Source organism: Schistocerca serialis, chromosome 1, assembly GCF_023864345.2.
Source record: "Schistocerca serialis cubense isolate TAMUIC-IGC-003099 chromosome 1, iqSchSeri2.2, whole genome shotgun sequence".
Taxonomy (NCBI): Eukaryota; Metazoa; Arthropoda; class Insecta; order Orthoptera; family Acrididae; genus Schistocerca; species Schistocerca serialis.
The window spans coordinates 1,113,666,647-1,113,693,618 of record NC_064638.1 but is presented as its reverse complement, the minus strand read 5'-3'; positions in this window follow the sequence as shown (position 1 = coordinate 1,113,693,618).

The following is a 26,972-nucleotide window of genomic DNA, read 5'->3' as shown; positions in this document are numbered from 1 at the left end:
TTCAAATGGAAAGGGAATATCAAGTGAATTTAGCGAGTCAATTCAGTACCATATGCGGAAGTGACTGCCCTGTCACAGTGTTGCCTAATGTTTGTGACGATGTTGCCAATTCTCAGCTGTGCTAAGAATAGCTCTGTAGCGGTATGCGAGGAGAATCCCGTGCTCGTGTCATAGGAGGTTGTGGAGAGGAGGCGCGGGGTTTGGTTAATACGCAGCGTTTTCTCCTACCAGTTGTGTCAACCATTCAGGTGTATAATCTTCCATCACGATTACAATTTCCTACAAAATACACTCCTGGAAATGGAAAAAAGAACACATTGACACCGGTGTGTCAGACCCACCATACTTGCTCCGGACACTGCGAGAGGGCTGTACAAGCAATGATCACACGCACGGCACAGCGGACACGCCAGGAACCGCGGTGTTGGCCGTCGAATAGCGCTAGCTGCGCAGCATTTATGCACCGCCGCCGTCAGTGTCAGCCAGTTTGCCATGGCATACGGAGCTCCATCGCAGTCTTTAACACTGGTAGCATGCCGCGACAGCGTGGACGTGAACCGTATGTGCAGTTGACGGACTTTGAGCGAGGGCGTATAGTGGGCATGCGGGAGGCCGGGTGGACGTACCGCCGAATTGCTCAACACGTGGGGCGTGAGGTCTCCACAGTACATCGATGTTGTCGCCAGTGGTCGGCGGAAGGTGCACGTGCCCGTCGACCTGGGATCGGACCGCAGCGACGCACGGATGCACGCCAAGACCGTAGGATCCTACGCAGTGCCGTAGGGGACCGCACCGCCACTTCCCAGCAAATAAGGGACACTGTTGCTCCTGGGGTATCGGCGAGGACCATTCGCAACCGTCTCCATGAAGCTGGGCTACGGTCCCGCACACCGTTAGGCCGTCTTCCGCTCACGCCCCAACATCGTGCAGCCCGCCTCCAGTGGTGTCGCGACAGGCGTGAATGGAGGGACGAATGGAGACGTGTCGTCTTCAGTGATGAGAGTCGCTTCTGCCTTGGTGCCAATGATGGTCGTATGCGTGTTTGGCGCCGTGCAGGTGAGCGCCACAATCAGGACTGCATACGACCGAGGCACACATGGCCAACACCCGGCATCATGGTGTGGGGAGCGATCTCCTACACTGGCCGTACACCACTGGTGATCGTCGAGGGGACACTGAATAGTGCACGGTACATCCAAACCGTCATCGAACCCATCGTTCTACCATTCCTAGACCGGCAAGGGAACTTGCTGTTCCAACAGGACAATGCACGTCCGCATGTATACCGTGCCACCCAACGTGCTCTAGAAGATGTAAGTCAACTATCCTGGCCAGCAAGATCTCCAGACCTGTCCCTTATTGAGCATGTTTGGGACTGGATGAAGCGTCGTCTCACGCGGTCTGCACGTCCAGCACGAACGCTGGCCCAACTGAGGCGCCAGGTGGAAATGGCATGGCAAGCCGTTCCACAGGACTACATCCAGCATCTCTACGATCGTCTCCATGGGAGAATAGCAGCCTGCATTGCTGCGAAAGGTGGACATACACTGTACTAGTGCCGACATTGTGCATGCTCTGTTGCCTGTGTCTATGTGCCTGTGGTTCTGTCAGTGTGATCATGTGATGTATCTGACCCCAGGAATGTGTCAATAAAGTTTCCCCTTCCTGGGACAATGAATTCACGGTGTTCTTATTTCAATTTCCAGGAGTGTATATACGAATAAAACACTTACCTTGTTTCTTTGTGACAAAAGATTATTTCAATACAATAAAAAGTCTTTAGAAATGACTTATGCCCACCTGTGACAAAAGTAAGATAACATACACTTTGCACCTCGAAATCGATTGCACCTATGTGCAGTCTTGTGTCGTTTAAATAAATCGTCTTAATGGCAGTAAATCGTGGTTTGTGAATATTTACCGGCCGTACTCTACCGCATTTCACTGGTTGGAAGTCAAGAAGCTTACTGACAAACTTCACAGAAGGAAAGGGGGGACGAAATGTCTCCCACTGGAAGGTCATGTTGTTTGATTTAAATGATTACAAATTTTGGTAAAACGAACTGTCAAGTTGTCAGTATAAGCACCATCCTGTTGTCAGTATAATTTTGCACTGCCCAGGGCCTGTAATAATAAAGGGCCCGTTTAAGTCAGGTATATTGTATACAGAAGTGGAAGAGAGAGCACCACTAAATACTAATCCGTATGCATTGCATACACACAGAAATTAATGTTACAGTGTACTTATGGAGCCCAATGAATGAATTGTGTATTTTCCGGTGAGAAAGAGCACTGAAAAACAGTCTTCGCTACATTGGGCAACTCCATCAGATGTCACTCTGAGCTAGAATTTAAGGTCAGCGACTATGTGTAAGGTCAATGAGTCGGATGCGAGTTTTGCAACTGTGAAATACTTTCCTACCTTATAGAAGCGAATATTAAATTTGAACTAATATTGCGAAAATTTTGTATTTTGATAGCTTAGAGCGAAAATCTTTCTGTTTATTGCAAAGGAAAACAATTGATTTTGTAAAACATTGTCTGACATACACATTTTGAAACAGGTCATGTCGACCACATCACATGGAAGAACTGACAGTGACGTATATCGGAAGGCAGTAAGATCTATTGCCGTTTGGCAAAACACACACACACATACACACACACACACACACACACACACACACACACACACACACACACACACTCATTTTTCTTTATTTGTTTGTTGTGCTCGACTATCGGCGAGGCACCAAAACTTCTGTGAATGAGTTTCTTAGTTTTGAGTACACTTACGAAAGAAATATGAAAACAACTATGAGAGTTACTGACTTATGATGCTTAGTTTGCAGTCAGTTCTGAGTGTTATTAGTAACTACGCTCCAGTCCCTAAACCTTGTTAGAGAAATGCGAATCAGACGCATTACGTATTCCAGGCCGTAGCAGCCGCGACTTGGAGACACCACCTATGGTCGCTTACCAGCACGATGTAAGATCACATCGGTTCGTCTTCTCCCTGCTGGTATTGTAACTGAGATTTGGCAACAAGGCAATGTATGTTTAGCAACTCTGTGATCGACGAGTTACTTCCTTGTGTGCACGGAATTAAGCCTCAAAGTTTACTTGATTTTACCTATCATTTCCATCGAATAATCTGAGTTATTATCGCTTGAGGTGTAACAAACGATTGTAAATTTACGGTTTTCAGCCCAGGAAAGTCGTTGCACGTGGAAATGCGCAACTAATCTCGTCCTTCAAATAACGGTTTAAGAGTTCTAGCCACTATTGCTCTCGCAAGAGGAAGGAAATGCACATACTTCTTCGCCAGCTCTGTGCTTCCGTGCTGACCTGTGGAAGAGCGTCTGATTTGGTTCGCAGTTCGAGTCTCACCGAGTGGAGCGTTTTTATCCCTTCTGTGAAAGAGCTACAAGCAGTCAGATCAAACATCGATAAGGAAATCGCAAGAAAATACTTTAGGCTCATAGTGCAATGATGAAAACTTACAATACTGCACAACAGGTAACGTCCCTTTCCGCTGCTGACAAGCAAATTTTGGGTTTCTAGGAATACATAACTTTATTTATGAAATGCCACATTTGCATACCTCTTAAGTATGACATAGCATACCAATTAAACATAGACCCAATCAAAATCTAAGTGAGTAATATTTTACCAATTCGTGACGATAGAGGCACGCTTGTGTACAGATATTCAGTATTATTAAAACAGACATTCGTCGTAAGGTTATCGTGGGTAGTTTTACTTCATTTGTGATAATCTAGTTCACAACTTTCGTAAGGTTTTCTTTAATGTTATTAACACAATAGTAAGCGTGAGAGAGAAATGAATCATCAACGATATATGCGAATTCTCTGATGTTATCTATAACAGTCTGAAAATGCACATGCAGTTTATTGATTACATGCATGTAGAAAACTTGTTCTGAGTTAAAGCTGTCAAACAAAGTTTGAAGAAGAATAAAATGCCACTACCAGACGACAGCTAATGTAGAAAACACTTTTCCGACGTATTTTGGCACAATGTGCTCTACCAATACTAATACAAAAGTTTCGACATGCATCTACTGTCTGGCTGTCTATTAAACCTGAAACGAACAAAATGTCGCAGAAGTTACCCCTTTATCCACATACGACTATTTTTGGTTGAGAAGTGAAAGAAATTATGTTACAAGTTCCAGCAGAATGATAATTTAGGAGAGAGCAGAATTGCGTTTTTAAAAATATAGCAGGGAATGTACTCGAGCTCGCAACATCTTATCTACCGTGCGCTAACATGCTGCAAATTGATACAGGGAGCCGGTGTGTCAGAATTCTCAGCCAGTGTGGTACAACGGCGTTATGATAGAAAAATGAGCCACTACGAAGAGGATTTGGTGGTCTGTTGGGGTGATGATAGGTTAATATATCTATGGGCTTGGTTCGATTCCAACTTTGGTCAATGACTTTAGATAGGGAGAGACAGATTCCATTCTCTTCTGGCTACACCAAGTGAAGAAGATATAATGGCATTGTGGTCTGAAATTCACATTAAAAATGATATTGCTTCTCTACCAAGTAGACGTTAAGTTGAGCCACAATAAAGTCTGGAGTGGTGATATGTAGAAACTCTATCACCAGTAACCTTTCTCATACTAGTTATTTATTTCTAGTGACGAAACAAACGCTGTGTAGGCTCATAGGACACTTATTCCATCTTTTGTCTGAGCTTCTGTATGTCGATAAAATTAGTTCTGAACTGGGAATGCAACTCAGACCACCCTTAACGCGGAATTTGATCCCTTCGTGACAATACAGCTTGGCTACAATTGTTGTTTGTTCAAAACTGCAGATTCCTCAACATCTCCACATATTGCGCGTGAATGGGTTCGAATCCTGGCCCTGCACTAATGATTTCATTATGTATTATCAAGCTCTAGTATGAGAACACCTATCTGCTGGTGGATAATAATTTCCATTTTTAATGTATTTTCATTCGTTGTCAACACTAACGATATTTGACGTATTTCACTCCCACTGAGACACAAAACTATTTGAGAGATCACTGTAAGTTCAAGATGTTATTCCGAGTTGCTGGTGGAGAAAAATTCGATAGCTGACGTCTCTTTGTGTGTAGTCAACAACGATATATGTGAAGCTCTACTCCCAGTCAGCACTGAACTCTTCGTCATATTATTTCTAGTTCAAACACGCTCACATGTCGCTGCTGGTGCAACAAACCCATATTTAACGTTCGTTTTCTCTAGAATATAACAGCGTTAGTTGCCGGGTTGGAATGCTGGGAAAGAAAAAATTAATGTTTCGTCTCGTCATTTCATTTAAAACACCTAGCTACTACCGAGAAAATCCGATATGTCACTGTTGATTGTGCTTCGATATCTTATTAGGTTCTGGGTTCGAATCCGTGTCCAACACAAAGCTTTACCTCACGGCATTTCAAATAAGTTACTTGTAAAGAAGCAATATATAACATCTCTCGTAGTTCGTTAACAGGGACAATAGGTGCTGAGTAGGAATTTGCATCCGTTAGAAATATTTGCGTTATGTAATTTAAAGTTGGTATTTGCTAATTGATACTGTCTAAAATCGAGGTATATCACTCTCTGTATGACTAATCAGGAATGACTATTAGTTTCCGTCAGTCACGAAATCTTTGCTTAGTCTGCATGATTTGGGTTTGAATCCATATGCAGAACAAGACGGTTCGTCGTGTCATTTGAAGTTCATAGATATCCTCAACTAGATACTCGTGAATAACTTAAATTTTTAATGTCATTTTGTGTTAAATAATAAGTACGGTATGTTACTTTGAAGAGAAAATCATGAATACGACGAACGTACTACGGGCATTACCTATCTGGCGTAATAATGAGAGTGGTAACATTTCAGGTATGTCATTTATTGTAATAAATGTGAGCTTACAAGCCCTTAAGGACAGTCTTACCTGTGATAAGGCGTTCCCTGAAATTTTTAGTATCGTAGTATTACTTTACATCTTAAGTTATTGCGATACAGAGCAGTGTTTTCTAGTGGTGACTCGTTGGAACCATTTTCAATAGTCAAACGACTGTACCAAGGAGCGATTAGAGGACCTGCTAGACAGCTGCGTTATGTGGGTTGCATGTGAATCAGGCGAAATGCACGACTGTACATTAAAATTGCAGCTCCATGAATTCACCATTGAACAGTCGTCAGATTTCAGCACAGTCGCAGATAAAAGGTGGAAATAACGCGATTTACGTTCTGTGTGTAAACGAAGACTATGCAGTGTGTTTCGCACTCAGAAATCGCATTTGAATGTTTGCTGTTTGGAGGAATATCACATTTCGCCTCGTGTAACATTGCAGAAACGCATACCAGCGCCTGCTGGATACCGATAGCGGCAGGACTGCGCCCTATCGAGAGAGCGTTTTATCGTTCCGCGATATTGCTACTCGTATTTTGTCGGCATCCCGCGAGTAGCGTAAGGATATAGAATCGACGGGTTCATGAGAGCCGTACTCAACGCCATGCGAGGGTGTCAGCGGCCTAACGTGACTATTGGCCGAGATGAAAGACATTCTGTTTGCTTCCGTTGGCCGTGTAGGAACTTCCAGCAACTTAACCAGATCCCCTGTCCAGGTTTCGGATGTGGTGGAGCTTACAGTTTGTACCGCCGTTACATATATGTAAACCTACGAAGTTCATAGAATGTGCAACGTCCCCTTAGTAAACAATTAAAAACAACTTTTCTGGTAAATCTCTTACATTATTTGATTTTCAAACAGCTGAGCAAAACTGAACGTACTCAGACATTTCTCTGTTTACTTATTCTGATCATCACTAAACTGACAAACAATATTTTTAGCGCAACGCAATCTGAATTTCAATAATCCCTACAAAAGAATGGTCCTGACTAACAATAACCTATACTTTTCGTGAATCACTTACCTCAAAAAATCTTCCTTACTCGAACTACTACAATACAGCGATCGCCAATACTGTCAGCTAAATAAAAGATTCTAACTACTGAAGGTACTAACTACTAATAGGCATAGTTAGCAAATGAAAGAATTTGATAGAGAACAAAAAATGTATTTACGTTAATAATGTTAAAAGTCATCATATATATACAACTATCAATTCATGACATCGATCTTTACAAATTTCCTTTTTCTGGCGGACACACGTCCAGATTGTCTGCTTATAGCAACCTCTCAAACTCTGACATCTCTCTCTCCACATCCACCTCTGCTGCCGGCTTACCTCCAACTGCGCAACGCTACGCGCTGTTCACATTCAACTGCTCAACACTACAATAACGAATATTCCAACAATGCCAACCAGCCACAGACTGCACGCAGCACTGTCAGTGATTTTCATACAGAGCGCTACGTGGCGTTACCAACACAATAACCTAAACAGCCTACTTACAAATGCTTCAATATAAAGATATGAAAATTTCACACTGTCCAGTCACATTAATGTGAACACCACCTTTGTTTTATGTCAAAGTGCGATAATCAATAAAAGTGAAGCGCGCACGTGGAGGTCTGTGCAGTCCATTTTGTAACGCGGAACCGGAGCAATTTATCTGAGTCCAAAATGGCATTGTCATTATCTTTCGGGGCAAGGGTGGAAGTATTTCCCATGCGGTTACGTTTTTAAACTGTTCGCATACCGATATGGTTGAAATATACCGTGTATGGGAGAACGACGCTATTCAAAACCAGCTCCCAGTCAACTGTGGTGCATCGCGGGCCTTAGATAACAGGGGTGAACGACGACTGCACAGATGTTAACGTGCAAATAGCCTTACAACTGATGACCAACTGACCGCTTAGATGATCCAAGGGGCTACCAAGAGTGTCTCTCCAAAGACTGTTCAGCGAAAGTTGCGGCGTATTGGCTTCCATAGCCGGCGTCTGGTTCATGCACACATGCTGACTGCCATCCATCGGCCACGAAGGCTGGAATTTGCACGCCGATATTGCGACAGTTGGCGTTTTCGGGTGAATCACGTTTTATGTGTCATCGGAAAGACGGCCGTGGAAGAAAACCAGAAGGAAACCTTACAATCTGGGGATGTTTTCGTGGCATTTCATGGGTGATCTCCTCATTTTCTTAGGCACAATGGATCAACACAGGTACGTATCTCTCATCGGGGACCATGTGCACTCCTGTTTGTATTTTCATTTTTCCTCCGCACGATCTACCAGCAGGTCAATGCAACGTGTCACACAGCTCGCAGCGCTCGTGGTTGGTTCTAAGAGCTTTGGAATGGCTTTATCGTACCACCAAACACCTCAGACTTAAACCCAATCGAGAACCTGTGGTTCCACCTCGATCGGGCTGTTCGCGCCTCGAACCCTCAAACGAAAAACCTAGCGCGTCTGGCCAAAGCGCTGGAGTCGGTAAAGCTCCACGTACCTGTCGATACATTCCAGAACATCACTGACTCTCTTCCTGCGCGTCTCGGAGCAATCCGTGCTGTAAAAGGTGGCTCTTCAGGCTTTTGACAGGTGGTCTCACTAATGTAACTGGACAGTGTAGTTTGTTTACTAACTGTACTATATACATGTATAGCAACAATCTGGAACTAAAATTCCCAGAACTAAACTTCTGATAACAGAAAAAGGGTTCCACATTTCAAGTAGTTATGCGAAACCATTCAGGATACCGGCTTGGAATATATTCTTTATGAAACTAGTTTCACAAAATGTAAACAGCTTCCAGACATACAAAAGATATTGTTCATGCAACACAAACTGCATCTCAAGTTACGAAAGTAGAATGTGCTGACGCACTCATTTTAAATGGGAGAAGAGAACGAAAGATGACCAGGTAAGTTTTAAGTGAAATTTATACTAAAGAAGTAGCAAAAAGTCTAAAAGCAAATAAAGAAATTGAAAAGCATACGTTTATTCCAATACGAAAAAAGTAGGATAAAATCCTACGAGCATACTACAGGCAACAGAATGGAACGAACCAGATTAACGAGCCATTTTGTGGAATTCTACGAAAATCGCAGTAAATTGAAACAATAAATTCAATCGTTGCAGTAAAAGGAGACTTGGAGGACAGAGGAATAACATAAATTTATGTACCGCATAGAAAAATTTTATGCAAAAAATTCGCGATTGAATAGATGGCTTGGCAGATAAACCCCAAAGACCAGAAAACATCGGTCTGACAAGGGGAAAAGAGCTCATTCTGAAAGAATTAAATCAAAACCATTTCAGTTAAGTGTATTCTAAAGCTTCGATGAACTTTAGGAACGCCGTTCTACAGAATATTAAGCTGCTGTTCAAATTATTCTTTAATGTGCAACCGGTTTCAAACACCTTTACCTAACACAGTTTGGTTTGACGTCATGACTTAGGAATTTACATAAAAAAAGAAAGCAATGCCGAACATATGATACTTGCTCATCCAGAGGTCAATTTCATGCGTCTACCTCTGCAAGACGAAACGTAATTTTTAAACACGGATTACATTTTTCCAGCAGCGTTTCTTTTGTCTCGCATTTCTTTCTTTTACTGTTAACCCAGTCTGTTCTGGATAATGATGTGTAGCCGACACTGTTCCCACATTAAACAATAATTTAAAAGAATCAACAGTTTCCTATTAATATAGTGTCATTTATAAAGAAAGGAAGCAGTACTGACTGAAAGAAACTTAAACATAACTCTGAGAATGTCTTTTGTTTTACATCGCGTAGGTCATCCAGTACGGCACAACTGTCAACTTAAAAAAATCCTAAATCAGTGCTTGTTGCTTCGATGTAGCTTTTCTTCCCATAAACAGCACTTAAGGAAAGTGCAGGACGTCCACAAAGCTCTGCTGACATTTCCGGAAATCATAACTTGGATACTATTTGAGACAAAGCATCTTGACCTGTTGCAAAAGGTTTAGCAGTTCTGCGCATGTATAGTGTGGCGTTTGTGCCACATCCCAGCCCACGTTTATTGCGTTTTTGTTGCTGTGTTTACCGTTAGGACTCGCGACAGATCTAGAAGAAACCAAGTAGGTCAACGTCTACAAGAGGCGAGGTAAGCAAATTGGCTACAATCCAGTTCCGAGAATTAGGGACCGGACTTTCAGATGGTAATTCCGAAGATTAATTCTCCCGTCTACTGTGGTAGTACTATAGTTGGCAACAGTAGTTAATTTTATTTTAATAGGGTGCATGAAACTCCCATTACAGTGTTATACTTGGCACTCCTTCTGCGGGAAGAAATACAAACTGCGGTTCATTTTAATAGGAAGCGTTAAACTCCCATGATAGTGTTACAATGGGTCAGCGTTGCATGAAAGGTAGCAGCATCATTGAATGCTGTATGCGCAAACTTGATGTAACGCTACAAAAAAAGTCGATAATGTCGTGTCATCGGGAGAGCACACAGGCCAAGCGATGGGACCCCCATGAGCCGTTCATCACTCAGGAAATGTGGCATTCAGCATATCTCGCATGCTCAAACTCGAAGGAAGTGGTGGATCAACAAACAGGAAGACATATTGTGCTTCAGACGCGGGGTACGTCCTATACGAGGAAGGTCGGTGAAACTGCCTTCTCTTTAAGATTTTTCAGCCACCTCATTACCCTGGTTGTTTTTTTCTTTTTTTTTTCTTTTTTCTTTTTTTTGCCAATGGTGCCTTATCATACTGGAGTCTACAGTTCCGTAGCACCGTAGTCACGGGTGTGGGTTCTGCACACCAGATGACAGTGTTTTCTTCTGGTCTGTCGTCATTTTGATGCACTCCTACCAAATGTTAAACATAAGACAAAGAAGAAATACTTCGATAGCTATTGACAGCTATTAAGCATTTTTTAGCGAACCATCATTCTCTGTCTCTGATACGTTCGGAGCTACAATTTCTGAAATGATAGCGGGACATCATGGACACCCTGTACATCATATGAAAACCTTTCGTCCGAAAATTGGAAAAGTAGAGGTAAACCCTGTTTATTTCTTATGAAATTGATTTAATTATTATGACATTGACAATCTTTCACAGTTCTGACAACGTCATCCATAACATGGTATAAAATCTAAGTGTGTCCATACCATAGAAAGTACTGCAGTTAGCACTAAGAATGTAATCACAGGTCTACAGACTGTTCATGTTAGCGTGTAAATGGAGCGATACGGTATACTTCAGTTCTTACAACCCATGTTAAATTTTTCTATGTCTAGGAGTGTTGCTTTTCTGTCTTTGGTTACGCACCTTCTTCCGGTACAACCATTCTACATGCTGGTTCATGAGCCAACATGTCGGATTTGCTTTTGGCGTGTTCAAATACACTGTTAATCGACATCTTTATCTAGCTGCAGCGTTTACTACAGCCTCCCAGACCACTATCACATCCACCTGGACAAGCAAATGGAAGTTGCTCTTTGTCAAACACAGCTTTCCTAATATTTCTTGTTGCTTTCATGACTGAGTTTTCACTCTACTCTACGACTCTCAACTACATGTAAGGCTGTTGTTTGGCAATACTAGAAAATGTTGATCGCAACATGTTAAATACTCCAATTTGATGTCTGTTCCTAAACACCGTGGCTGAACCACATATAATACCTGCTTGTAAATTATATTCGGTTTCTCATACCTTTCGACATCGCGAGTTCTTCATCTTGCAGTTTTTTTCTTATAACTATCAAATCCACCATACGTACTTTACCTACACGTTGGAATCTCAGAGCTTGGTTACACGAAAGTTGCATTTGCTCGGACATTACATTGTTCTCGCGTGTGGCTTGGTATTCCTAATTTTTATTTTTATTTATTTATTTATTTATATTTTTTTCTTTGGTAAGAAATTTTCAAGCGTTCCGGCAGGGTTGACACTGACACAGTTTTGTGAGATATTCTGCTGGTAGGAGGACATAACAGCAAATCACCGCATTCGTCGCACAAGTTCAATGTTTCCAGGTTATTGGGCACCTAGTACGTGCGAGTTCTGAGACTTTAAGACTGTGAAGTATGTGGTTTGCAGTTCATGCTCATGTTCAGTATTCAATTGTGTTTTCGTCTATAACGACCTCGTTGTCGATAGCAGGTCCCTCCTTCCTTTTCAGTAGTGTTGTTTGCTAATTAACTCTCTCCCTCTCCTCCTGGCAATTTCCGTTGCGCTTTGCTATTGCTGTCGGTTCTCGAAAGTAACATCACGTCATCTATGGGTCGTATTTTTAAAAGAAGTGGCAGCTTACAAGTCGGACAACAGTCATCACATTTCTGACATGCTACGAACACTGGCCGCGTCCAAAAGGTATAATTTCGATGTGTCTGTGATGTAATCTGTCAAATCAAATAACGCAAGAACGCATGCTGCCTGCGCTGTCTTGTTTGTTTCGTTGAGTTCAAGTTCTCTACATGTCTCGCCAACTGAAATCATTCGACTACGGTTCTGCTAAGAGACAGGCGCGGCAGCCTCTAAGATTGATTTGAAACCTCCGCCCCTCTTTCTTTTCTGCCATCAGTCTTCTTACTGATTGATGTGGACCCCCACGAAATCATCTCCTGTGCCAGCTTTCTCATCTCAGAGTAGCACTTTCAACTTACATCAATTATTTGCTGGATGTATCCCTGCCTCTGTCTTCGTCTCAGCTTTTACCCTGTACAGCTCCCATTAGTACCTTCATAAACATCATCAATTTCATTTAAGCATTAGATCTTTTTTGTTTTTCCTGTCACGGTACCCAACTCTTTCCCTGGCTTCCCTGGCTTCTTCTCCTCCTGAAAGAAAGGAGTGCTAGTTCTGCAAGTTTCGCAGGAGAGCTTCTGTAAAGTTTGGAAGGTAGGAGGCGAGATACTGGCAGAAGTAAAGCTGTGAGTACCGGGCGTGAGTCGTGCTTCGGTAGCTCAGATGGTAGAGCACTTCCCCGCGAAAGGCAAAGTTCCCGAGTTCGAGTCTCGATCGGGCACACAGTTTAAATCTGCCAGGAAGTTTCAAAGCGATGTTGTTCAGAACATGGAGGAGATACGGAAAGACAGAAACTGTCGATTACATGTCTCGCTCAGGCCGCCCAAGGGCTACTACGGCTGTGGGTGTCCGCTACCTGCGGATTATAGCTCGAAGGAACACTGACAGCAACGCCACCATGTTGAATAATGCTTTTCGTGCAGCCACAGAACGCAGTGTTACGACTCAAACTGTGCGCAATAGGCAGCATGATAAGCAACTTCACTCCCGACGTCCATGGCGAGGTCCATCTTTGCAACCAAGCCACCATACAGCGCGGTACAGATGGGCCCAACAACGTGCCGAAAGGACCGCTCACGATTGGCATGGCCGACGTACGCCGCTGGTGGTCATGGAAGGCGCCGTAACGGCTGAACGATACGTGAATGCCATCCTCCGACCGAAAGTGCAACCATATCGGCAGCATATTGGCGAGGCATTCGTCTTCATGGACGACAATTCTTGCCCCCATCATGCACATCTTGTGAATGACTTCTTTCGGGATAACGACATCGCTCGACTAGAGTGGTCAGCATGTTCTCCGGACGTGAAACGTATCGAACATACTTGGGATAGACTGAAAAGGGTTGTTTACGGACGACGTTACCAACCAACCACTCTGAGTGATCTACACCGAATTGCCGTTGAGGAGTGGACAATCTGGAACAACAGTGCCTTGATGAACTTGTGGATAGTATGCCACGACGAATCCAGGAATGCATCATAGCAAGAGGATGTGCTACTAGGTATTATAGGTATCGGTGGGTACAGCAATCTGAACCACCACCTCTGAAGGTCTCACTGTATGGCGGTACACCATGGAATGTGTGGTTTTCATGAGCAATAAAAATGGCGGAAATGATGTTCCTGTTGATCTCAGTTCCTATTTTCTGTGTAGGTTATGGGACTCTCGGAAGCGATGTGATGCAAAACTTTTTTTTATGTGTGTAATGTATGGTAAACATTGACAAGAATAAGGGACAGGATGATAGGATATCTGTTAAGCCATCAGGGAATAACTTCCATAGTACTAGAGGGAAGTTGATCCTAGTACCCAAAACAGCCTTGGATCATGATTCCTCTCGTCACCTTGTGTTTTCCAAATATTCCTTTCCTCGCCGATTCTACGAAGAACATCCCCATTACATACATTATCTTTCTACCTAATTTTCAAGATCCTTCAGTGGCACCGCGTATCAGATGCTTCTGTTCTCTTCTTTCCGATTTTACCGCAGTACATGTCTCACTCCCATCCAATGCAGTGCTCCAAACGTACTGTCTCCGAAATTTCTTCCTCAAATTAAGACCTATGTTTGACACAAGTAGATTTCTCTTGGCCAGCAATGCCATTTTGTCATACTAGTCTGCTTTCTATGTCGTCTCTGTCCGCATGTTATCGGTTATTTTGCTCTAAGATGGCAGAATTCCATGACTTAATACACTTCGTCGCCCAAAATTTTGATGTTAGGTTCGTCGCTGTTTTCATTTCTGCTACGTCTCATTACTTTCGTCTTTCTTTGATTTACTCCCAATCCATAATCTGTACTCATTAGATTGCTTATTCCACTCTGCAGATCCTGTAATTCTTCTTCAACTTCACTGAGGATAGCGACATCATCAGCGAATCTTAGCATCGATATCCTTTCACCTTGAATTTTAATCAAACTCCTGAATTTTTCTTATATTTCCATCATTACTTCTTCGACGTGTAAATTGAACAGTAGGGTAGATAGGTTACAAAACCCGGACTTACATCCTTTCTAATCCGTGAACTTCGTTCTTGGTTTTCCACTCTCATTGTTCCCTCTTGGCTCTTTTATATATTGAATATTACCCATCTTTCCCTATAGCTTACTCCTATTTTTCTACTTCTTTCGAACATCTTGCATCCTTCGACATTGTGGAACGCTTTTTCCAGGTCGGAAAATCCTACGAACTCGTTTTCATTTTTCTTCAGTGATGATTACATTATCAACCGCGGCGTCACAACTGCTTCCCTAGTGTCCTTGCCTTTCCCAAAGCCAAACTGGTTATCATGTAACAAATCCTCAATTTTATTTTCCGTTCTTCTGTACACTGTTTTTGTCAGCAACTTGAATGCATGAGCTGTTAAGCTTATTGTGCTATAATTCTCTCATTTTTCAGTTCTTGCAGTGTCCGGGATTGTGTGACTGATATGTTTCCGAAAGTCAGGTGGATATCGTCAGACTCGCATAATCTACACACAAATGTGAATAGTCGTTTTGGTGCCACTTGCACAAATGGTTTTAGGATATTCTGATGAAATATTATCTATACCTTCTCCCTTATTTCATCATAAATCTTCCAAAGCTCTTCCAAACTTTGATTCTAATACTGTGTCCTCAATCTCTTGTATCGTGTTTTTCCTTCTATCGTATCAAACACGTCTTCACCTCACATAGACCTTCAATGTACTCTTTTCACCTATCTGCTCTCTCCTGTGCATTTAACTGTAGATTAACAGAATGAGATTTTCACTCTGCAGCGGAGTGTGCGCTGATATGAAACTTCCTGGCAGATTAGAACTGTGTGCCGGGCTGAGTCTCGAACTCGGGAGCTTTTAACTGTAGATTTGTCATTGTACTCCTAATGTTACCACCAATGCTCTTAATTTTACCAAATGATTTTTGACCTTTCTATATGCCTAGTCAATACTTTCTACAACCATTTCTTTTTTAATTTTTTCAGATTGTCATGCAGCTATTTCGCCTTGCCTTCGATTTATTTCCTATGTTTTACATTCCTAAGCGTCTTGTGTTTCTGTAAAACTGAGCTTCCCTGAACATCAGTCAACTAAAGTACATCTTCTGTTACACATAGTTTCTTGAGCAGCTATCTTTTTTGTACCGACGTGTTTCTGTCCCGCTTCTCTGGTTGCCCTCTTTAAAGATGAATTTATCTTTTCAAGTGAGGTGTCTACTGAGCTGTTGATTGTCGCAGTGTCTATAGTTTCGGAGAACTTCAAACATATCTCTTTATTTCTTAGTATTTCTGTATCCCACTTCTTTATGCATTGATTTTTTCTGACTATTCTCTTACACGTGAGGCAACGCTTCATCGTTACTAAATTGTTGTCTGAGTCTGTGTCTGACCCTAGGTATGCCTTTCAATCCAATATTTCATTTCGGGATTTCTGTCTATGGTATAGTCTAACTGAAATCTTCCAGTATCCCCTGGCCTGTTCCAAGTATACTACTCCCTCTTATGATCCTTGAACGGTGTATTCGCTATTTCCATCTGCAACTGATTGGAGGACTAAATTACTCTATCTTCTCTGTTATTCTAGTACCAAGCTCATATTCACCCGTAATCCTTTTTTCCACTTCTTCCCTTACAACCGCATTCCAGTCCCCCATAACAATTAAATATTCATCTCCTTTTACGCACTGAATTATCCGTTCAGTGTCCTCATATACTTACTCTCCTTCTTTATCTTCTGCTTGCGACGTCGGCATGTATACTTGAACTATGAGAACAACCGCATCACTGAAGTGTTAGCAGTAACTCACTCTCTGTCCTACCTTTTTATTCGTAACAAAGCCTACTCCCGCTATACTATTTTGTGCTGCTATTGATATTATCCTATACTCCTCTACCAGGAATCCTTTTCTTCTTTCCATTTCACTGACCCCACTACATCTAGACTGAGCTTTAGCATTTCTCTTTACAGATTTTCTAGCTTCCCTACCGCGTTCAAACCCCTGACATTCCACGTCCCTCACGGTAGAAAGTCATGCTTTCGTTTGATTATTCAGTCCTTACCTTACTGTCACCTCCTGCTTGGCAGTCCCCTCCCTGAGATCCGAAAGCAGGACTAGTTTGGAATCATCTGAGAATGGTGAGGTCATCAAGGAACTTTTTCAAAAAAGACCACATGTCCTGTGGATACACGTTGCGTGTCTTGAGTGCAGTGATTTACATTGCCTCTGCATCCTCGTGCCGTTGATCAATGCTGATTCTTCCACATTTTAAGAGCAGTTCGGCACCCCAAGGGCACGTGAGTTCCCTACCTCCCCAGTTACTGGTAGGCTAATGCGCGCTTATGCCTGATAAACTTGATTTTGCATGAGACTGTCGTCCCACGAGAAATTATGATCGGTTAGTGCAGAGGAGTATACAACCTGTCGTTCTAAAGAACAACCTTCTCCACTCCAGCACTGTCTACCTATATGGATTTTGTTTAATATTTAAAACAGTGCCATCTCTCACATAAGATACGAAAGGAAAAGGGGTACTACATGAATCTAAGAGTTCACAAAATATCTTATTGGAAAAATACAGAAATTAATTAATACGATCGGCAGCACAATTGGGCAGTGTCCGTCAGCTATCTGATCAATAATGCGAACAGCAATCATTACACAACCGTTTGGCTGTACGTGTGGCAGCAGAACGATAACACAATACGTTCCAAAATAACAACGAAAAAGAAAATAGATTCCTGGCATCGTTACAACTCAACTATATTAATTTGGAAAAAAGATACTGAAATTCGTTACTGAAAGTAAATGTTTGATCTGTTGGTGCGACAATAATTTACGTAACCTAGGATTAACGTTTTCTTACGTGCACTTGTTTTCTGGATATGGCAAGCTACGTGCTTTAAATGTACTGTAATTATCATGAAAATATACTAGATCAAATAAGCAACTGTTGGCTTACAGATTTACAACGCCGAAATACGAATCATGCCAGTACACAACAGCATCATTACAATGGACACAGATACTAAGTACGTGAATTTAAGTTATTCTTTTCTTTTTCTTGAAATTGACAGAAGTAATTTAATTTTAGTTATTTTTCTTTACTTGGCTTCAGCCAATTGGGAAGAATGACTTTGCGTCTAAATATTATTGAACAACATTGTTAAATTACTGAGGCTTCACTTTCAATTACTTTCAGTTATCTTGTAGCAAAGACACAAAACTGGTAATTATTGTTAATGCTGTTATTTTAGCTACCTTAGACGACGACAGTAACTGAAAAGGACTAGAACTCTAAGTAAGTGACAATGACTGAGGAAACTCACAGGGTCAGATATCTACAGTTTTTACGCACAACAATTGTTATTACAATCAGTTTCACTGAGTACGTCGCTGGGTAATGCCTCACAAAGTTTCTAACGCGAAGAAAAGTAAAACAACATTACAGGTGGTCGCAGAGGTTACGTCGTCATCTTCTTTGTCATCTACAGTGCCCTCATCGCTCCATAAAAACTGCTGGCACACCTTTGTTCACAGTAACCAATTAAGGTGCAGGAACTTTGCGTTATTTTATCCTATCCTCTTACATCTGCCCACACTCCGCATGTTATTGGTGCCTCGTTAGTAACACTTGCGCCTCACCTAGGCCCGACAGCACATGCATCTTGTGTGCGTTCACTCTTATGCTTCCCAGGCAAGTGTCGTGCGCTCTCTGGTCTGACGTCATACTGGCATCCAGAGACATTTCTCCTACACAAATATTTACTCGCTGCCAATGATATTGCTATTCCTAACTTTTCAAAACAGTATTAACTTAGAATAAATACATGGTAATACAATGTAATTTATACATGTTACACTGTGTAGCACATTTATGGGTAGTATATAATATCTAAAGATTTACAGAATTAACAAATAGCATCCTATTTGTAATAAACACAATAGGAAAATTTCTAGGCAGAATATCAGTTTTTTAGTGCCATAAATTCTGGCACAGATTTGAAGCAACGTGAAATATTCTTATCTGTCGTCCATCCGTTGGATTCCTAATGTGGGTTTACTGAAAGCTTCGGTTCTCTTCATTACATAATCAACATACAAGTCGACAAGGTCGTAGTATCTGCTCATTCGATGACTGCTGCAGGGTCTTACGAGGGCAGCCGGAAGAGAAACTTAATTCTTTGGCGCACGATATGCTGTGAAGTCTCAATCGAGCGAAGGAGTTGCGTCAACGAGTTTATCTTCGGTGGATGCAGGGGACATGTTGGAATCACCAACGTACAGATCAACTGAAGAAAGTGATGCTGCCTCTTAATTCCCATTGGCATACAGCGATATTCGTAACAGACTCGCCTGACGAACAATAACGGAATGGAAACAGTTCGTGGACATAGACCGAGACATAAAAGGCACATGTTATTAGGCAATTCTGTAACAGATTCCATCCCACACTTGCTTCTCACCTTTGCGCCTACAGGAAGAGATCACATGGTTAATGATAAAACGATGAATTTGTTAAAGCTAATTGCTTCTCCGAGCTGTGAGTCGAGTCTTACTGACGAGGAAATTGTACACACATCCATAAAATATGGTAAATACCTTTATCTAAGAAAAATTACATTCTATAATATTTTAAAAATTACAGCCTACTCTCCTCTCACAGTAGTTCTTAGCTCCATGAATAGGATCGTTGGCAAATACACTCCTGGAAATTGAAATAAGAACACCGTGAATTCATTGTCCCAGGAAGGGGAAACTTTATTGACACATTCCTGGGGTCAGATACATCACATGATCACACTGACAGAACCACAGGCACATAGACACAGGCAACAGAGCATGCACAATGTCGGCACTAGTACAGTGTATATCCACCTTTCGCAGCAATGCAGGCTGCTATTCTCCCATGGAGACGATCGTAGAGATGCTGGATGTAGTCCTGTGGAACAGCTTGCCATGCCATTTCCACCTGGCGCCTCAGTTGGACCAGCGTTCGTGCTGGACGTGCAGACCGCGTGAGACGACGCTTCATCCAGTCCCAAACATGCTCAATGGGGGACAGATCCGGAGATCTTGCTGGCCAGGGTAGTTAACTTACACCTTCTAGAGCACGTTGGGTGGCACGGGATACATGCGGACGTGCATTGTCCTGTTGGAACAGCAAGTTCCCTTGCCGGTCTAGGAATGGTAGAACGATGGGTTCGATGACGGTTTGGATGTACCGTGCACTATTCAGTGTCCCCTCGACGATCACCAGTGGTGTACGGCCAGTGTAGGAGATCGCTCCCCACACCATGATGCCGGGTGTTGGCCCGGTGTGCCTCGGTCGTATGCAGTCCTGATTGTGGCGCTCACCTGCACGGCGCCAAACACGTATACGACCATCATTGGCACCAAGGCAGAAGCGACTCTCATCGCTGAAGACGACACGTCTCCATTCGTCCATCCATTCACGCCCGTCGCGACACCACTGGAGGCGGGCTGCACGATGTTGGGGCGTGAGCGGAAGACGGCCTAACGGTGTGCCGGACCGTAGCCCAGCTTCATGGAGACGGTTGCGAATGGTCCTCGCCGATACCCCAGGAGCAACAGTGTCCCTAATTTGCTGGGAAGTGACGGTGCGGTCCCCTACGGCACTGCGTAGGATCCTACGGTCTTGGCGTGCATCCGTGCGTCGCTGCGGTCCGGTCCCAGGTCGACGGGCACGTGCACCTTCCGCCGACCACTGGCAACAACATCGATGTACTGTGGAGACTACACGCCCCACGTGTTGAGCAATTCGGCGGTACGTCCACCCGGCCTCCTGCATGCCCACTAAACGCCCTCACTCAAAGTCCGTCAACTGCACATACGGTTCACGTCCACGCTGTCGCGGCATGCTACCAGCGTTAAAGACTGCGATGGAGCTAAGTATGCCACGGCAAACTGGCTGACACTGACGGCGGCGGTGCACAAATGCTGCGCAGCTAGCGCCATTCGACGGCCAACACCGCGGTTCCTGGTGTGTCCGCTGTGCCGTGCGTGTGATCATTGCTTGTACAGCCCTCTCGCAGTGTCCGGAGCAAGTATGGTGGGTCTGACACACCGGTGTCAATGTGTTCTTTTTTCCATTTCCAGGAGTGTATATTTACCCTTTCATTCGCCTTTGTAATACGGAACATTAAAATTTGAGAATATCTTTTAATGTTTAAATATGTATGTTTAATTAAATTTAATGCAAAAATTTCGTGGCTTTTAATGTAATGGTGTTCTCAAACTAAAAAACTTTGATAATTCCTTATATTATGTAATTACGTTTTATATTTTGTACCGAAATAATACCAGTGTCCTGTCCGTCTCGCTACATGCAGTAATTTTATCTGGTGAAAGAGACTGAGCCTGAAACCAAATAAAATTTAATGAAATAAAAAAATGATATTGTTGTACGTTAAACCCACAGAAAAATCGCAGGCGTTATAGGAACATGTGACCAGCACACGTCACACACTCCGAATGGAGCCAAGAGTACCTGAAACAGTGCGTAATACACTGCGAAGACGGGCTGAAGGATTGTGACTGTGCGTCGTAATCACAAGCAGCACTGTCATATGCGAATGAGAGGGCAGACTAGACAAGATCTCAAAAAGGATTTGTCCCCGGATATGCACTAAAGGAACTTATCTTCTCGTCTTGACAAATACTGACTCCTGTAGAATACATGACACTTCTTTTAAATAACGTGTACTTCCATGTCTTCCTTTCTCATGTTGATTTATTTACAGGGGAGGAATATTACTGCTGTAACGAGGCAACTTAAGTGCCATAAAATGTGTAGGTAACTCAGTCGAGCCCTTTTCCAGCATGGTTATGTGTTTTATCTTTACTGTTTCTATTAGTGCGGTATACACAGGGAAAACATTCAGAAGATAAGAAAGACTAAATCTGTGTGACTGGTAGGTACCAGTCAGAAAATTTCCTATAGAATACCTTGGATTAATGCTTTTATTTGAATGACACCAGTTAAAGAAGTAAATGCTATAATATTCTCAAAACGATTGCTGTTTCCAAAGGTATGAATTTTCTTGGAAATCCGTTCCAGCAGAAGAGTATAGTAGACCATTTCACACATAAAAACGAATGGAAATACACTGCGCAACAAAATTAATTGCGGTAAGACCTTATGGGGCCAAACTGCTAAGGTCATCGCTCCCTAAGCTGACACATTATGTAATCTAACTTAAAATAACTGACGCCAAGGACGACACACACACCCATGCCCGAGGGAGGACTCGATCCGCCGAGGGGAGAGCCGCGCTGACCGCGACAAGACACCCATAGATCTCGCGGCTACCCCGCGCGGCAACAAAATTAATCGATCACTTTTCCGAAACCACTTAAATGTCGCATAACTTTTAAAATTGACTCAAAGGTGCCTACAGCCTTCCTCTGTAATGGCGCAAAAGCGTGGCACCATGCGACGTCACCTTCAGGCTCGGCGGCGCTAAAAACAGTAAGGTCTCGTCACGTGCAAGGAGAACAAAATGCCACAGCTCAGACGTACATGTGAGCTGTAGGGTTGGTTAATGATGAAACATCGCAACCAAATTTCACCAAAATTCTGTCCAACGTCATTGTGGACATGTAACGAATGAGAAGGTCATCACACCCCTCATACCCATAATTCAACCCTTCTTTTCATCCCTCTGCGATGGAGGTCAGAACCGCTACATCCAGCGTTGGAATCACTCAGATTTCTTATGTCTGGCCGCGGAAGACCTTTCAGACGTAGCACCGCTTACAATCGGCACGAAAAGGCCTCAGGCGTCAATGGAAACATCCCTTTCCTTGGGGCGCCGATGAACTTCCATTTCGTGGATTTCGGGGCCGAAAACGACAGTTCGCAACGCGAAGAGCTGCAGGATGACGTTCTTCACAGCTGCCGCCCCGTGAGAGTTTCATCCCTACTCTAAGGATATTGTGGGGCTGAAACCCCATTGAACGTCATCTGACCTGTCTGGACCGTAGTGCGACAGTAATTTTTTCGTTCGCATACGGGGTGGAACTGCTGAGGACCAATCAAAACCATTCGACGAAATATGAAAGTGGTCCGAAGTAACGAAGAACGTCTCTGCTTTTCCACCCCCTCCTGTTTCGTGCCCTCCTGTAGGGTGATCACGGGAGGGTGGGAGGAGTGCAACATTAACTTTTGTGTGAATAAAACGGAAAATGTTCCTCTAAGAACCCCAGTTCAGCAACACTCTCGGTGCCACCTACGACCCTTCGTTAAGCACGTCACAGGTTTACCTGTCAAATTTCGACACACATCCAGCCTCGCGGCTACTCTAGCGCAAAGGGTTATGTAACCCCTTCGGCATCCCTTAGGTAGAGTTTGCCTGTCTTCAGGCGGCAGAGTAAGTGCGAGGCCGAATGGGTGGTGAAGTTTCTTAGACAGTTCAAGCTCCGCTGTTCGTGAACCATTATGCAGTGTCGTATCCTCCGTCCTTTTTGTCATGAATACCGTACTGTAGCAAGCCGCCAGTCTTCCAGCGAAAGTGGATTTAGAGAGAAGTGAAAATACACTCCTGGAAATGGAAAAAAGAACACATTGACACCGGTGTGTCAGACCCACCATACTTGCTCCGGACACTGCGAGCGGGCTGTACAAGCAATGATCACACGCACGGCACAGCGGACACACCAGGAACCGCGGTGTTGGCCGTCGAATGGCGCTAGCTGCGCAGCATTTGTGCACCGCCGCCGTCAGTGTCAGCCAGTTTGCCGTGGCATACGGAGCTCCATCGCAGTCTTTAACACTGGTAGCATGCCGCGACAGCGTGGACGTGAACCGTATGTGCAGTTGACGGACTTTGAGCGAGGGCGTATAGTGGGCATGCGGGAGGCCGGGTCGACGTACCGCCGAATTGCTCAACATGTGGGGCGTGAGGTCTCCACAGTACATCGATGTTGTCGCCAGTGGTCGGCGGAAGGTGCACGTGCCCGTCGACCTGGGACCGGACCGCAGCGACGCACGGATGCACGCCAAGACCGTAGGATCCTACGCAGTGCCGTAGGGGACCGCACCGCCACTTCCCAGAAAATTAGGGACACTGTTGCTCCTGGGGTATCGGCGAGGACCATTCGCAACCGTCTCCATGAAGCTGGGCTACGGTCCCGCACACCGTTAGGCCGTCTTCCGCTCACGCCCCAACATCGTGCAGCCCGCCTCCAGTGGTGTCGCGACAGGCGTGAATGGAGGGACGAATGGAGACGTGTCGTCTTCAGCGATGAGAGTCGCTTCTGCCTTGGTGCCAATGATGGTCGTATGCGTGTTTGGCGCCGTGCAGGTGAGCGCCACAATCAGGACTGGATACGACCGAGGCACACAGGGCCAACACCCGGCATCATGGTGTGGGGAGCGATCTCCTACACTGGCCGTACACCACTGGTGATCGTCGACGGGACACTGAATAGTGCACGGTACATCCAAACCGTCATCGAACCCATCGTTCTACCATTCCTAGACCGGCAAGGGAACTTGCTGTTCCAACAGGACAATGCACGTCCGCATGTATCCCGTGCCACCCAACGTGCTCTAGAAGGTGTAAGTCTACTACCCTGGCCAGCAAGATCTCCGGATCTGTCCCCCATTGAGCATGTTTGGGACTGGATGAAGCGTCGTCTCACGCGGTCTGCACGTCCAGCACGAACGCTGGTCCAACTGAGGCGCCAGGTGGAAATGGCATGGCAAGCCGTTCCACAGGACTAGATCCAGCATCTCTACGATCGTCTCCATGGGAGAATAGCAGCCTGCATTGCTGCGAAAGGTGGATATACACTGTACTAGTGCCGACATTGTGCATGCTCTGTTGCCTGTGTCTATGTGCCTGTGGTTCTGTCAGTGTGATCATGTGATATATCTGACCCCAGGAATGTGTCAATAAAGTTTCCCCTTCCTGGGACAATGAATTCACGGTGTTCTTATTTCAATTTCCAGGAGTGTATTATGTGAACACATTTTTCTCTCATACATGTAGCGTGTGTATGATTCAGAGGGCAAGTCGTTCAGGTCACCGTGAATGTCAACGATGATGTTTATTTCAACATTGTCGGTGACCATGTGTTCCCTTTTCCTATAACTTCATGTTGGGTATAGCGTACCGGAAGAAGGTTGTGGATCCTCTTGGCGGCGGCCGTTATCAAGGCTGCAGGCAGCATTACTCGGTATTGGCATCTTGTCTCGTGGGGGGCTGACTATTTGTCCGGCATACATATAAAGGACGAAGTGATGTGAGGCAAGGCAGTTATGGAATATCAATAGCAGCCAAGGACATAAATGATACTGGAAAAATAAGGGGTATTCCACGAGTCACCTACTGGAAGAACTTGAAATAGTAATTTCCCTTGACGGAGTAGACAAATAGATCAATGTGCAAACCAGATTCCTATCCAGTTCTTCGTGCTCTTTCCGAAATTCTGTGCAAAACTTCTCATAAATAACTAATGTAAACGTACGCTTCAGTGCATGCATATGTTGTTATCTTCGAATGTTTAGAACGGTTAGCCAAACCACTGCAACAGAAATCAGCTGATGTGCGTTGTGTGCGACTTCATACACAATGGTATGGAGAGACGAGCTGCAGAGTGATGCAGCAACTGTCGTCGTGTGAAAGCTGGACAGGAGCAGAAATGATTAGTGAATAAGATAACACAGCAAACAAAATTTACTTATCTTGTACATTGAAGAGCAAAGAAACTGGTACACCTGAGCAATATCGTGTAGCGACCCCTCAGAAGTGCCGCAACACGACGCGGCATGGACTGGACTAATGCCTAAAGTTGTGTTGGAGGGAACTGACACCATGAATCCTGCAGCGCTCTTCATAATCCGTAAGAGTACGAGGGGGTGGAGATCTGTTCTGTACAGTACGTAGAAAGATATCCATGATACGCTCAATAACGTTCATGCCCGGGGAGCTTGGTGGCCAACGGGAAGTGTTTAAACTCAGAGAAGTGTTACTAGAGCCACTCTGTAGCAGTTCGGGACGCATGTGGTGTCGCATTGTCCACCTGGAACTGCTCGAGTCGTTGAAATGCACAATGGACATGAGTGGATGCAAGTCATCAGACAGAATGCTTTTGTACGTGTCACCTGTTGGAGTCGCATCTAGACGTGTCAGGGTCCCATATCACTGCACCTGTACACGTCCCACACCATTACAGAGCCTCCACCAGCTTTAACAGTCCCCTGCTGGCTTGCAGGGTCCATGGATTCATGAGGTTGTCTACATACCCGTGAACGTTCATCCGCTCGATACAGTTTGAAACGAGGTTCATCCGACTAGGCAATATGGTTTTAGTCATCAACAGTCCAATGTCGGTGCTGGCGGGACATGGCAAGGCGTAAAGCTTTGTGTCCGGAAGTCATCAAGGGGAGACGAGAGGGCCTTGGCTCCGAAAGCCCATACCGATGGTGTTTCGTTGAACGGTTCACATACTGACACTTGTTGATGGCGCAGCATTGAAATATGCAGAAATTTGCTGAAGGGTTACACTTCTGTCACTTTGAGCGGTTCTCTTCAGTCGCCGCGGGTCGCGTTCTTGCGAGATCTTTTTTCGGCCGCCGCGATGTCGGAGATTTGATGTTTTACCGGATTCCTGATATTCGCGGTACACGCGTGAAATGGTCGCACGGGAAAATCCCAACTTCATCGCTACCTCGGTTATGCTGTGTCCCATCGCTCGTGCACCGAGTATAACACCACGTTCAAAATTACTTAAAACTTGATAACCTTCCATTATAGCAGCAATAACCAATCTAACAACTGCGCAGGACACTTGTTGTCTTATACAGGCGTTGCCGATCGCAGCACCATACTATGCGTTTTTACATATCTCTGTATTTGAATACGCATGCTTATACCAATTTCTTTGGCGCTTCAGTGTATTTCTCCAAGAGTGTGAAGACGCATTACACATAGTGCAGCAAGAAATAGTCCAGCTCTCAATGTCAACAAGGGAGAGAAATGGCGCTGAGCACCATGGGACTCAACTGCTGAGGTCATTAGTCCCCTAGAACTTAGAACTAGTTAAACCTAACTAACCTAAGGACATCACAAACATCCATGCCAGAGGCAGGATTCGAACCTGCGACCGTAGCGGTCTTGCGGTTCCAGACTGCAGCGCCTTTAACCGCATGGCCACTTCGGCCGGCCAACAAGGGAGAGACTCTCTGAACTAACCACGAACGACAGTGTCAGAACCATGACTAGGCGACGTCTGCGCAGCGTCACAGAGCGAAGGGGCACC